Raw genomic sequence first — 12984 nt, 5'->3', positions numbered from 1 at the left:
GCCTCAAATGGCGTCCCCGGAGTCCCAAGGAGGAAGACAGTGCAGAAATAAAAAGGTTTGTCAGCAAGGTCAGATTGTTAGCTCACACCGAGCTCTCGATAATCGAGGTCATGGCCATTGCAATAAAACGATGTGTTCAGCCCCTTCAATCCAGAGTAACTCCTTTCTAGTGTTACAACGGAGAAGATGACGCATCTAGTTATCGACGCAAAGGTCCGGATACCCCAGCCGAACTGGCCATGATCCTAGCTGATCTATATAAGGGGGAAAAAGAAGACTTCCTCCGCTTAAACTGCCGAGAAGGCTATTCCATGTATAACCCCATTGAATGGGTAATATTTTGATTATCAGTGCTGCTTTACTGCTATCATGGCACACTAATCAAATTGCTCTTTGTTATCTTAAAACAGTCATGGAGGAAGATGATCAAGGACGTTCACTGTCCTGCCTCACAGCCAGAGGATCACAATCTGTCGGTGTACAAAAGTAGGGGCTCCCCTTTTGACCCCTTTACTTGTGCGCGGACAGTCGGAGCCGCGCTCGCGGCCACACTGAGCAGGGCAGGAAAGGGAAGCTGGAGCACAAGACAGCCAAGGCAATGCCAAGACCAGAGACACAAAGGGCAAGAGGGCAAGGTGGACTCCCCCGGCAAGACCCTTGCCGGGACGGCCTCCGCGGCCCCAGCAAGAGCCTTGCCGGGGTAACTTGCCTGACGCCAACGGAGCACGCCTCCCTTGAGCCCAAGGTTTCCAACGCCATCAACCACATTGGGACCAAGGTTCGGGAGGCACCTCCATGGTGGCATGCAGATCTTTGTGAAGATCATAAATACACAAGGACCAGAAGACGACGACACTCAGCGGGATCCTAGCCGAGGAAATCCACAAGACCCCCGGCAAGATCCTTGCCGGGGACGACCGCGGCGCCACGGCAAGACCCTTGCCGAGGTCATCAGCGCGGCCACAGCCAGGCCCGCGCCGGCCAAGACTCCACCGCCGTCCCCGTGCATCTGCTAGCTCAACCAGCTGGGCAGGCACCTGCGTGGCGACGAGCGGCCTCTGCGCCGACCCAGCAAGCACCTGTGTGGCGGCATGCAGATCTTCATGAAGGCTCCACCACCGCGCCAGCCCAGTAGCCAGCCAACGTGGCGCAGTAACGCCTCGTCAGCTCAGACACGCGTCGGAACCGGGGGAGGTGGCGACAGCTGGGACGTGCTTCCTTGTCATCCCCGATAAAGCAAGAGGGGCACGTCGGCAGCGCATTAAATGCATTTGTCCGATAGTGTCAGAGGATAGACTCACTATACACCTTTCCACCTCCTGTGTGCCACTGTGGCAACCCCTTTTTCTATAAAAGGAGGCCCGAGGCGTCCAGGAGGGGGATTTAGATTTTTTGGGTAAGTCACACCCCGTAGCTAGCTCAAGAACACAAGAGCACTCAAATACATCCACAAAAGCAGGACTAGGGTATTACGCATCTCCGCAACCCGAACCTGGGTAAACGATCTGTGTGCTTCCTGTTAGACCCACTCTTTGCACAACCCCGCACCCGCCAACCGTAGAAGGGATCCCAGTGATTCCATAGGTGTCGATTTCCCCCGACATCTTTGGCGCGCCAGGTAGGGGGCGCAGTTGTGAAAATCCAGTCTAGCGGTTAGCCTAGCAGTTCTTCATCGCCATGGCTCCCAAGAAGAAGTCGATCACGGTGATCAGTTCATCCGGAGCCGGACGGCCCGTACCTGTGCGGGCGAGCAGCGGGCCGGTCGCGGACAGAACCCGAGGCGTGGCCCGCGAGCACCAACATCGCTCTGGCAGTCAGAGCCTGGCGAGCGGCGTCGTTCATGCGCGAGATGACGGGCCGCACGCCGCCGAACCCAAGCACGGGGCTGGGCCCCCCGCAGGCGGCGCAGGTTCCTCCAGGGGTGGCGCCGTGCCACCTACGAGCGACGCAGCAACCTCCAAGACGCCTACGCCGGCGCCCACAACGCGCTCTTCCCAGTTTGTGCGCGACGAGCAGCGTCACCATGCTCGTGACCCCGGACGCCGCCGTGGGAACAGTCCTGTTCATCGTTCGCGGGACGAAGGAGGCCAGCATGCCTGCCGAAGTGCTGGCGAAAATGGCGCACAGCCGCCGGGCCGTGATAGAGCTCCTTCTAACGTGGTTAGAAGTCGGAGCGCGTCACGGTCCATGCATCTTTCGCCGCCACCCACGCCAGCAGAAGCTTTGGCGCGCGCACAGCTGCTCCTCGACTCCCCTCCTACTGTGGAAAAGCTCGACGAGTGGAGAGCCACCATCCGGAGCCTCGTCGGCGTCGCCAACAAAGACGAGCCACGGCCAGCGGGACCCTCAGGCCGGCGCTCCGCCGAACCACCGCACACCAGCGGTGGAGGGGCTGGGGGTGCTGCGGCCACGGTGCACTCTCCTCCTCCACCCCAGTCACCGCGGGTGTCGATCCGTCGTGATGATGCTTGTGATAACATTTCCATAGCGTCGTCCGACCCACGGACCCACCGCGACCAGCGCCAAGTTCTTCGGGAGCGAGCCCATGAAGACGCTCGAACCACCATCGAGCGCCGACGCGAGACACGCCACCAGTCAGATAGGCGGGTGGGGCCCGCTATGAACCACCCAGCACCGGGAGGCTCCAGCGGCCTACCTTACGAGGTGGGTTGCCCAGCCTTTACCCGTGAGCTGCGGCAGTTCCAGTGGCCGTCCCACCGCATGTTCAAGCCCGACGTTGGCGAGAAGTACAACAGCAAGACCTACCCGTCGGAGTTCCTCAACATCTACACCATCGCGATGCAAGCCGCTGGAGCTCACGACGACAAGGTGCTTGCCAATTACTTCCCGTTGGCCTTGAAACCCAATGTCATGTCCTGGTTGATGCACTTGCCGGCAGATTCCATTTCTTCTTGGTCGGATCTGTGTCATGAGTTCGTTGGTGCCTTCACTGGAGGCCACCAAGCTCATGGCCAGGCGAGTGATTTGCATATCATTCCCTAGAAGGAAGGTGAAAACCTGCGCAAGTACATACAAAGGTTCAGCCGAGTGCAATACAACATCCCAGATGTTCATCCCGCCGTCGTGATCAACGCATTCCATCAGAATGTGAGTAACCGCAAGATGCGCGAAGAGCTGGCGATGAACAAGGTCAAGGATGTGGCCGAACTTTACGTTCTGGCTAATAGATGCACTCGAGCTGAAGAGGGGAGGAAGTACCCCGGCGAGGACGCCGATGCGGAAACCGACTCTACCGATGAAGACACCGCCGCCCCAACGAAGAAGGGTCGGCGTCGCAATAGGAAACGCAAGGGCAAGGCCGTGCTTGCCGTCGTGGGATCTGACAACACCGGCACTGCCAAGAAGGCCAAGGCAGACGACCCCGGCAAGGAGATTGCCGGGTGCGCCGCTTGCCGGGCCTTGGCGGCTGCCGACAAGCCAGGAGGCTCCGACAAGCAGTATTGCAAGATCCACCGCACCAAGGGCCACGACCTCCAGAACTGCCGACAAGTCGAGCTGCTTGCTAAAAAGCAAAAAGCCAAGTATGAGAGGCAGGACAAGGAGAAGGGTCAGGATGGTGCTGAAGGGTCCGGCAAGAAGCGTGGCGGCCAAGGAGGCCGCCGCGACAAGGATAACCAGCAAGAGAGGCCCGCTCGGGGCCGCGACAAGAAGCAGGAAGATGATGATCATGACGAGGACGACGAGTCCGGCGAGCATGAGTTCCAGAAAGCTACGGAGGCCTTGTGCATCGACGGTGGCGCCTCACTGCATACCTCTCACCGCCAGCTCAAGCAGTGGGTGCGTGAGATCACAGCAGCGGAGCCATCGTTCGACGCTCAGAAGCCACTGAAGTGGTCATGCACGCCTATCATCTTTGACACCGAGGACCACCCGGATCGCACAACTACGGTCGGGTGTTTGCCGTTGTTGGTTTCACCAACAATACGCAACCTCAAGGTGACAAAGATGCTAGTTGATGGCGGGGCCAGTCTGAACTTGATCTTGCCCGTTGTGGTCAAGAGGCTACAAATTCCTGATGGAGACCTCAAGGAGATGTGCATGTTTCAAGGGGTCAACCCAGGAAGGAGTCAGCCAAAGGGTAAGGTCACGCTGCCTGTGACGTTTGGAGGCGAGTTGAACTACAGGACGGAGATGATTGTCTTAGATGTAGCCGAGATCCCCTTGCCCTACAACGGGATCCTCGGCCGCTCGGCACTAGCAAAGTTCATGGCGGTGTTGCATTACGCCTACAACACGCTGAAGATGCCTGGGCCGATGACCATCATCACCGTCCCCTCCGACAAGAAGGATGCGCTGATCTGCGCTGACCAACTCTACCGGGAAGCAGTTGCAGCGACTGCCGCCAAGGCACTTGCTCCTGCCGCTGAAGTCCCGGGAGGGAAAAAGACCGGCAAGACCTCTCGCACCCACTCTGGCAAGCGCACCTCTTCGGAGTGTTGTGCTCCCATCGAGGATGTGCCAGAAAGCTCCACCGGCAAGAGCAAGAAATCCAGAGCTGCGCCACCAAAGACCAAGAAGGTGTCCGCCAAGGAGGATGGCACGGGAGGGGCTTTCACCATAAGCTCCACCCTCGACAGCAAATATGAAAGCGTCCTCGTCACTTTCCTGCGGGCGAATGTCGATGTGTTTGCATGGCAAGCATCTGACATCCCCGGCGTTCCCAGGGAAGTGATTGAGCACCATCTTGTTGTCTGTCCCCATGCGCGACCCGTCAAGCAGAAGGTCAGGAAGCAAGCTTTGGAACGTCAGGAGTTCATCACAGAGGAGATCAGGAAGTTGGAAGTGGCAGGCTTGGTGAGAGGAGTGCTCCATCCGACGTGGTTGGCCAATCCGGTGGTGGTGCGCAAGGCAAACGGGAAGTGGAGGCTGTGTATTGACTACACAGATATCAATAAGGCTTGTCCTAAGGACCCCTTCCCATTGCCGCGCATCGACCAGATTGTTGACTCCACGGCCGGGTGTGATCTGTTATCATTCCTAGACACCTACTCAGGATACCACCAGATCTTCATGACAAGAGAAGACGAAGAGAAGACAACATTCATCACCCCATGTGGTACGTATTGCTTTTTACGGATGCCTTTCGGGTTGAAGAGTGCTGGCTCAACGTTTGCTAGGGCAGTCCAAATTGGTTTTGAGCCCCAGCTACATAGAAATATGGAAGCTTATATGGGTGACATAGTGGTCAAAACCAAGGACAAGGCAACACTTGTACAAGATTTAGAGGAGACGTTTGCAAATCTGCGCAAGATCAACCTCAAGTTGAACCCTGAGAAGTATGTCTTCGGCGTTCCGTCCGGCAAACTTCTTGGGTTCTTTGTGCCACACCGTGGGATCGAGGCGAATCCAGACAAGATCAAGGCTATGAGAAGATTGAGGCACCCAAGCGGATCAAGGATGTGCGTCGGCTCACTGGCTGCGTTGCCGCCATGAGCAAATTCATCTCCAAGTCTGCTGAGCATGCCCTTCCCTTTTTCAAAATCTTGAAAAAGGCGGGCCCAATGGAATGGACCCCAGAGGCCGAAGCAGCACTACAGGATTTGAAGAAATACCTCTCCTCTACACCAATACTAGTTGCGCCCAAACCATGAGAGCCATTGCTGCTGTATCTAGAAGCAACGAATCAAGTGGTCAGCGCCGCGCTAGTGGCACAGAGGGAGGTCAATGAAGAGGCAGCGGCAACGGCCAGACTGGCGGATGGCGAGCCAGAGCTCCCCCTGGCAGGGCCTGGCGCCGGCAAGGCAACGCCCCCGGCAGAGTCTGGCGCCATCCGGACAGGGCCCGTGCAACCAAATGAAGTGGTGCAGAAGAAGAAGATGATGCAGCACCCGGTTTACTTTGTCAGCGCCCTCTTGCAGGGGGCTAGGTCAAGGTACTCCGGTGTACAGAAATTACTCTTCGGCCTCCTTATGGCCTTCAGGAAGCTGCGTCATTACTTTCAAGCACACGAAATCACCGTCGTCACCCGCCTCCCGTTGCGATGGGTACTGCATAACCCAGACGCAACCGGGAGGATCGTGGAGTGGGCCTAGGAGATGTCGAGCTTTGGTTTGAAGTTTGAAAGTACTTCGACAATCCAGAGCAGAGTCTTGGCGGAGTTCATTGTGGAATGGACCTCAACGCCTGACGAAGAGATCCAGGAGACCACTCTCCCCGGCAAGGAAGCAAGTCGCGACTAGATCATGTACTTTGACGGGGCTTTCCCGCTGCAAGGCGCCAGTGCTGGTCTGCGGCTTGTCGCACCCACCGGAGAGCACCTCAAGTATGTAATCCAGATGCACTTTCCCAAGGAGATGTCCACAAACAATACTGCTGAGTACGAGGGGTTGCTTGCCGGTCTCAGGATCGCGGCAGACCTCGGGATTAAGAAGCCCGTCGTCAGGGGTGATTCACAGCTTGTCGTCAGGCAAGTCAACAAAGATTATCGGAGCCCGTTGATGGAGGCCTACGTAGATGAGGTGAGGAAGCTGGAGGAGCGCTTTGACGGTATACAAGCGAAGCACATTCCCCGAGTGGAGAACGACATCGCCGATTACCTGTCGAAGCACGCTGCGTTCAAGCTACCTGTGACACCAGGTACTTTGGTGCTTCGATTAACTCAACCATCCGTTGAACCATCAACAGAGCAGAACAAGCGGAGGAAATCAGGCCCCGGCAAGTACTTTCCCGTTGAGCCCTCGGGGCCGCCAGCAAGGATGTTGCAGTGGGTACTAAGCCTGCCGAGGGACAACTGACTCTAGCAGGGCGTCAAGCCCTGGCCGTAGATACGACCGCTCCCATGGTAGAAGAAATGCCTTTAGTCCTTGCCGTCGAGCCCCAGGCTCCAGCATGGGCACATCATACCGTCCGATTCCTCCAAACAGGGGAGCTTCCTGAGGAGCAGGAAGAAGCGGAGAAAGTAGCATGTCGGTCTGCTATGTATCAGTTCGTCGATGACGTCCTATACAGGAAAAGGCCGAACGATGTGAAATTGAAGTGCATTCCCCGGGAGGAAGGACTGGAGCTGTTGGCGGAGATACACGGAGGCATATGTGGCTCCCACATAGGGTCGAGGGCCCTTGCCGGCAAGGCATTCCGGCAAGGTTTCTTCTGGCCCACTGCCCTCCAGGATGCGACGGCACTAGTAACCAAGTGTGAAGTGTGTCAGTTCCATTCAAAGAAGCTTCATCAATCAGCTCAAGCCCTTCAAACAATTCCTCTCTCCTGGCCATTTTCGGTCTGGGGGCTCGACATACTGGGCCCTTTCCCCCGCGCTGTCAGGGGCTTTGAGTACTTGTACGTTGCAATCGACAAGTTCACAAAGTGGCCAGAGGTGGAAGCAGTGAGGAAGGTGACAGCACAGTCAGCCGTCAAGTTCTTCTAGGGGCTAGTCTGCCGTTTTGGTGTGCCAAACAGAGTTATCACCGACAATGGCACACAGTTCACGAGCCACACCTTCATGCAATACATCCAAGACCTCGGCAGCAAGGTCTGTTTCGCTTTCGTGGCACACCCACGGAGCAACGGCCAGGCGGAGAAGGCAAATGCTGAAGTACTGCGAGGCCTGAGGACCAAGACTTTTGACAGGCTGCACCAGAGCGGAAGGCGCTGGATTGATGAGTTGCCGACGGTTCTTTGGTCAATCAGAACAACGCCAAATCGAGCCACCGGCCAGACACCCTTTGTCCTGGTATACGGGGCGGAAGCAGTTCTCCCCATGGAACTCATATACGGGTCACCTCGAGTGCTCGCTTATGACGAGCTTGAGCAAGAGCAATTGCGGCAAGATGACGCAACGCTCCTCGAGGAAGATCGTCTTCGGGCGGCTGTGAGAGCAGCGTGCTACCAGCAAGCCTTGCGCCGCTACCATAGCCGCAAGGTTCATGCCCGAAGCTTTGAGGAAGGCGACCTTGTTCTTCGGCGTGTTCAATCGACCAAGAATTCCAACAAGTTGACGCCAAAGTGGGAAGGCCCTTATCGGGTAATACGAGTCACCAGGCCCGGCGTAGTCCGCCTGGAGACCGAAGATGCTATTCCAGTGAGCAATTCCTGGATCATTGAACATCTTCGCAAGTTTTACCCATAAGGCGCGGTTACCGGGCCCCCAGGCAAACCACCTTTTGTACAAGCCTTGTCGGCAAGGCATGTAACCCTCTGTACAAAGCCAGGCACAGACCCTGAGCATAAATAAATGAAGCGCTGGCGCCCTAAGTTTTAGCATGCATGCTAGGTTAAGTCTCTCCCTCGGTTAGGGTTGATAGTGCTTAGCGGCGACTAACCCCTAGCATAGAGGTCGAGTGTGCGTTTCTCTGTTCCTTTCCATCCTCTTTGGTTCGTAGGGTACATGGACATTTCTGTTGAGCTATTTGGAAGAAAGAGAATGAGCCGGCGCTCCGGCCTCGGCTAGCCAAGGTTGTCGGGGGCTGCAGATACAAGAATCCAACCACGGCAAGCCAAGGCTGCCGGGGGCTGCAGATTCAGATAAGTCCTTTATCCTCTATTGTGCATTTCATATGAAGTTGGGACATATGAAACCTCGTTTTGCTCCTAGACCACCGTGCTCCCCTTTTTTTCCTGTACCCAAGTCCCTGGGTCGGAACTGGGTCATAGTCGCGGTGGCGAGGAAATAAACGAAGGGCCTAACTCTACTTCACCCCTGCCTCCGCCAAGAGCGTGAGAATGGTCGACTAAAGTAAGGGGGACGGCAAGGCCTGTTGCCGGGCGACAATGTTTATCTTAAAAATAACAAGGATTCATTCCTTGGCATGGGCCTCGCTCACGCACAAAGAACCCGGCAAGCACCCTTTTTCATTAAAAATGTCCCATACAAGTACAGTTCATACGGAATAAAAAACATGAGCAAGGGGATTACACGTCTTAAAATTAACAAGTGCTCGCAGGCTTACAAACTAAAAAGAGATAAGATGCCCGTAATCCTTTTCTTGTCCCTCTCTTCAGGAGGTGGAACAAGATAGCAGGAGGGCAAAAAGAGCGCCTAGGCGAGGTACGAGGAGCAGAAGGCACCAAGGGAACATCCCGGTGCCGGGAGGGGAGCTGGAAGATGATACAGCGGGCCAACAATATGCCATGAAGGCGTCGGTGCCCGCGTACTCCGGCTTGACGGCCGCCACCCACCTTCTTCACCTTCTCCGACCCTCCTACTCCAGCCGCCCAAGGAGGCGACGAGGAACGCGCCGATGGAGAGCTTGACGAGGAAGGCCCTGGGCAGGGTGCGTGGCCGAGGGAGGGACGACGCGGTCAATCGGAGTCGAGGTCAGCGTCCCGCCGCTCGACGCCCTCATCGTCGCAGTCGCTGTCCTCCTCGTCACTCCCGCTTGAGGAGGAATCTTCATCATCGGAGGAGCTCTCCACGCAGCACTTTAGGCGAGTTCCAAGATCTCCAAAGACCTTGACGGAGAGCAGGCCGTTCTCCATTAACTTGAAGTTGAGAATGAGCCCCGCCGTCAGGCTGTGGACACGAGCGAACGTCTTCCATCCGCGACGGAGGTACATGACGTGAGGAGCGGGGAAGTCGACGTCGACCCACGTGCCGCCGTTCCCGCAGCCCCTCATGTGCAACCTAAGGGTCTGGGGCGGATCGAGCTCCATCTCCCGAGCAAATGGGGTAGGGAGACGAAGACGACGGTGCGGTGGCCGGCGCAGCCTGATGAAGAACTCTCGAGGCTGGTCCCCAACATGGCCCTCCACTGGGAGAGGCATCGCCGACGGAGGCAAGGCCGGTGCGCCGCCCCGTCCCCCTCTTCCCCGAGCGCCACGGCGGCCTCGGCCTCACCCCTCCCCCTGCCTCTCGTGGCCGGCTCCGCCGTTGCAAGCTCTTGGGGAGGAGGGACGCGCTGTCGAGCAGAGACCCTCGCCGCCACTGTCGAAGGGTCGGCGCCTCCTCTCGCCATGGCAGATGGAAGAAAGAAGCCGAAGTGAATGGAGGCGGATGATGAAAGGATGTGGGATGCCATCCCCCTCCCCCCTTCTTATAAAGGGGCGGGGTCGGGGCTCGGCCGCCCCACTCGACCAATCCGGCCAGCGGGGGCGCAGGGAATCGAGACCGACCCGCTGCCCCAATCAGCGACGGCCCGGTTTCCCGCCTCCCACCTACATGGGGGACACGTGGCGAGCAAGCAGAATCGAGGTGACGGGTGAGGCGACCGTTCCCCACCCTGTGATCGTGGGGCACAAACGCCTTGAAGACCACGACCCGAGTCCATTCAGTAAATGAGCCGCGCCTCTGTGTCTCCCTCTTTTTATGGGGAAGGCGCGACACCTCTTTACCATGATGTGATGCATGCATGCGGAAACCACCCCACGCATGACCCCCACATCACGCACGACCCTCCACGTCACACGTTCAACGCGGGTCATGGGGATGCGCAAGCAAGCGAAAAAGTTACTACGGTAAAAAATCCGCCCCGCCTGCCCGCGCACCGTTCTGGGCCTTGCCCAACAATGTGTCACGCTTATGTGTGGCCCAGGACCGGGGGCTCCTGTTGGTGTACAAAAGTAGGGGCTCCCCTTTTGACCCCTTTACTTGTGCGCGGACAGTCGGAGCCGCGCTCACGGCCACACTGAGCAGGGCAGGAAAGGGAAGCCGGAGCACAAGACAGCCAAGGCAACGCCAAGACCAGAGACACAAAGGGCAAGAGGGCAAGGTGGACTCCCCCGGTAAGACCCTTGCCGGGACGGCCTCCGCGGCCCCAGCAAGAGCCTTGCCGGGGCAACTTGCCTGACGCCAACGGAGCGCGCCTCCCTTGAGCCCAAAGTTTCCAATGCCATCAACCACATTGGGACCAAGGCTCGGGAGGCACCTTCATGGTGGCATGCAGATCTTTGTGAAGATCATAAATACACAAGATCAGATGAGGACCAGAAGACGACGACCCTCGGCGGGATCCTAGCCGAGGAAATCCACAAGACCCCCGGCAAGATCCTTGCCGGGGACGACCGTGGCGCCATGCAAGGCCCTTGCCGGGCCCCCGGCAAGACCCTTGCTGAGGTCATCAGCGGGGCCACAGCCAAGCCCGCGCCGGCCAAGACTCCACCGCCGTCCCCGTGCAGCTGCTAGCTCAACCAGCTGGGCAGGCACCTGCGTGGCGACGAGCGGCCTCTGCGCCGACCCAGCAAGCACCTGCGTGGCGGCATGCAGATTTTCATGAAGGCTCCACCACCGCGCCAGCCCAGCAGCCAGCCAACGTGGCTCAGTAACGCCTCATCAGCTCGGACGCGCGTCGGAACCGGGCGAGGCAGCGACAGCTGGGACGTGCTTCCTTGTCGTCCCCGATAAAGCGAGAGGGGCACATCGGCAGCGCATTAAATGTGTTTGTCCGACGGTGCCAGAGGATAGACTCATCCACTGTACACCTTTCCACCTCCTGTGAGCCACTGTGGCAACCCCTTTTTCTATAAAAGGAGGCCCGAGGCGTCCAGGAGGGGGATTCTGATTTTTTGGGCAAGTCACACCCCGTAGCTAGCTCAAGAACACAAGAACACTCAAATACATCCACAAAAGCAGGACTAGGGTATTACGCATCTCCGCGACCCGAACCTGGGTAAACGATCTATGTGCTTCCTGTCAGACCCGCTCTTTGCACAACCCCGCGCCCGCCAACCGTAGAAGGGATCCCAGTGATTCCATAGGTGTCGATTTCCCCCGACACAATCGCAACGAAGACCCTGGCTTCTGCGAGGATCCGGATATATACATAGAGTTCGATGATGGAGTATTTTATCACGCGAGCCTTGACGGCTCGGAAGTGGCTATTACAGCCGACTACCCCCGCCCCTACTCCTTCTCCATTGTAAGTATTCAAAGAAATTTCTTAAAAAGAAGCCCCTACTTGCACCTTTATCCATTATACTAATCCGTACTTCATAGGATCGGCGCTCGGCAGGCCACACCCCCTCGAGGGCGGCCCCTACGCAGGGTAATCGTTCAAAACGAAAGGAAACCGGGAGCGTTGTAGAGCCCCCACAGTCTTCAAAGAGGTATGTCCATTTGATATGTGCCTGGGCACGAGTTCGGATTGTTAAAGTTCCCTTCTATCTTTGATTCAGTAGGAGCATGCGGCAGACAGTGGGAAAATGCCCTGCTAGCCGAATGTGAGCCAATCCGGCGCCGGAATCGTCGACTAGGCCGAGGGCTGATGCAATGCCAGTTTCGCCCCCTTATGAGGATTCAGATGATGTATCTGACACGAATTCCGAGGTGGAGAGCATAATGAATCACCGTCGACTGAAAGAGGCCATGCGTGCTCCAGCCTTTTCTGAGCAGGAATTTACCGCACTCAGCTCGGTGGATGCATATATCCGAGCCACTCGAGACGGACTTGCCAGAGTTACTCAATTGTTCTCAAAGGATATACAGGTAAGAGTTTGTGCAATTTTAATGGACATAAGCCAGTAGCCCCTAAGACTTGAAGCGGTGAGGTCAACCGTTTAAGGATCGATATGACCTGCAGGTTCTCAAGGAGAAGGATACTGCACTATACCAGGAGCTGAAAACAAACCAGACACAGCTTAATGCCGTCACCGCCGAACTTGCGGAAATGAAAAAGGCCGCAATGACCACTTCCGAGAAGAAACACGAGGAGGAAAAAGACAAACAATCCGAAGAGATAGAAAGCTTAAAGGCTCAGCTATCGGCCGCTCAAAAAGAGAATGAGAAGCTTAAAGGCGGCATGTTTGGTATGACTTTTAAAACCATCAGAGAGACTCATATTAGTCCACAATTTGGAATTTTATAACTCTGTTGCTGCAGGTCTACTAACTAGTCGACTGGAAAAAGAAGTATCCGGATTTCGAGGCAACGTGCTTAAGGAGCTGTCCGTGGTGCATGAGCGGGCTCGGAAAGCCATGAAGAATATGGCCAAGGCTTTATGGCCATCTGATACCCTCCAGAAAGTATGGAGGGTTTGGCGAGCCTGTTCAAAGGTGCCCAGCGCCGCTTTGAGCTATGGAAGGCATCCGCGTGTC

This window comes from Triticum aestivum, chromosome 3D (assembly GCF_018294505.1).
Source record: "Triticum aestivum cultivar Chinese Spring chromosome 3D, IWGSC CS RefSeq v2.1, whole genome shotgun sequence".
Lineage (NCBI taxonomy): Eukaryota > Viridiplantae > Streptophyta > Magnoliopsida > Poales > Poaceae > Triticum > Triticum aestivum.
Note: the sequence above shows the minus strand (reverse complement) of the source record.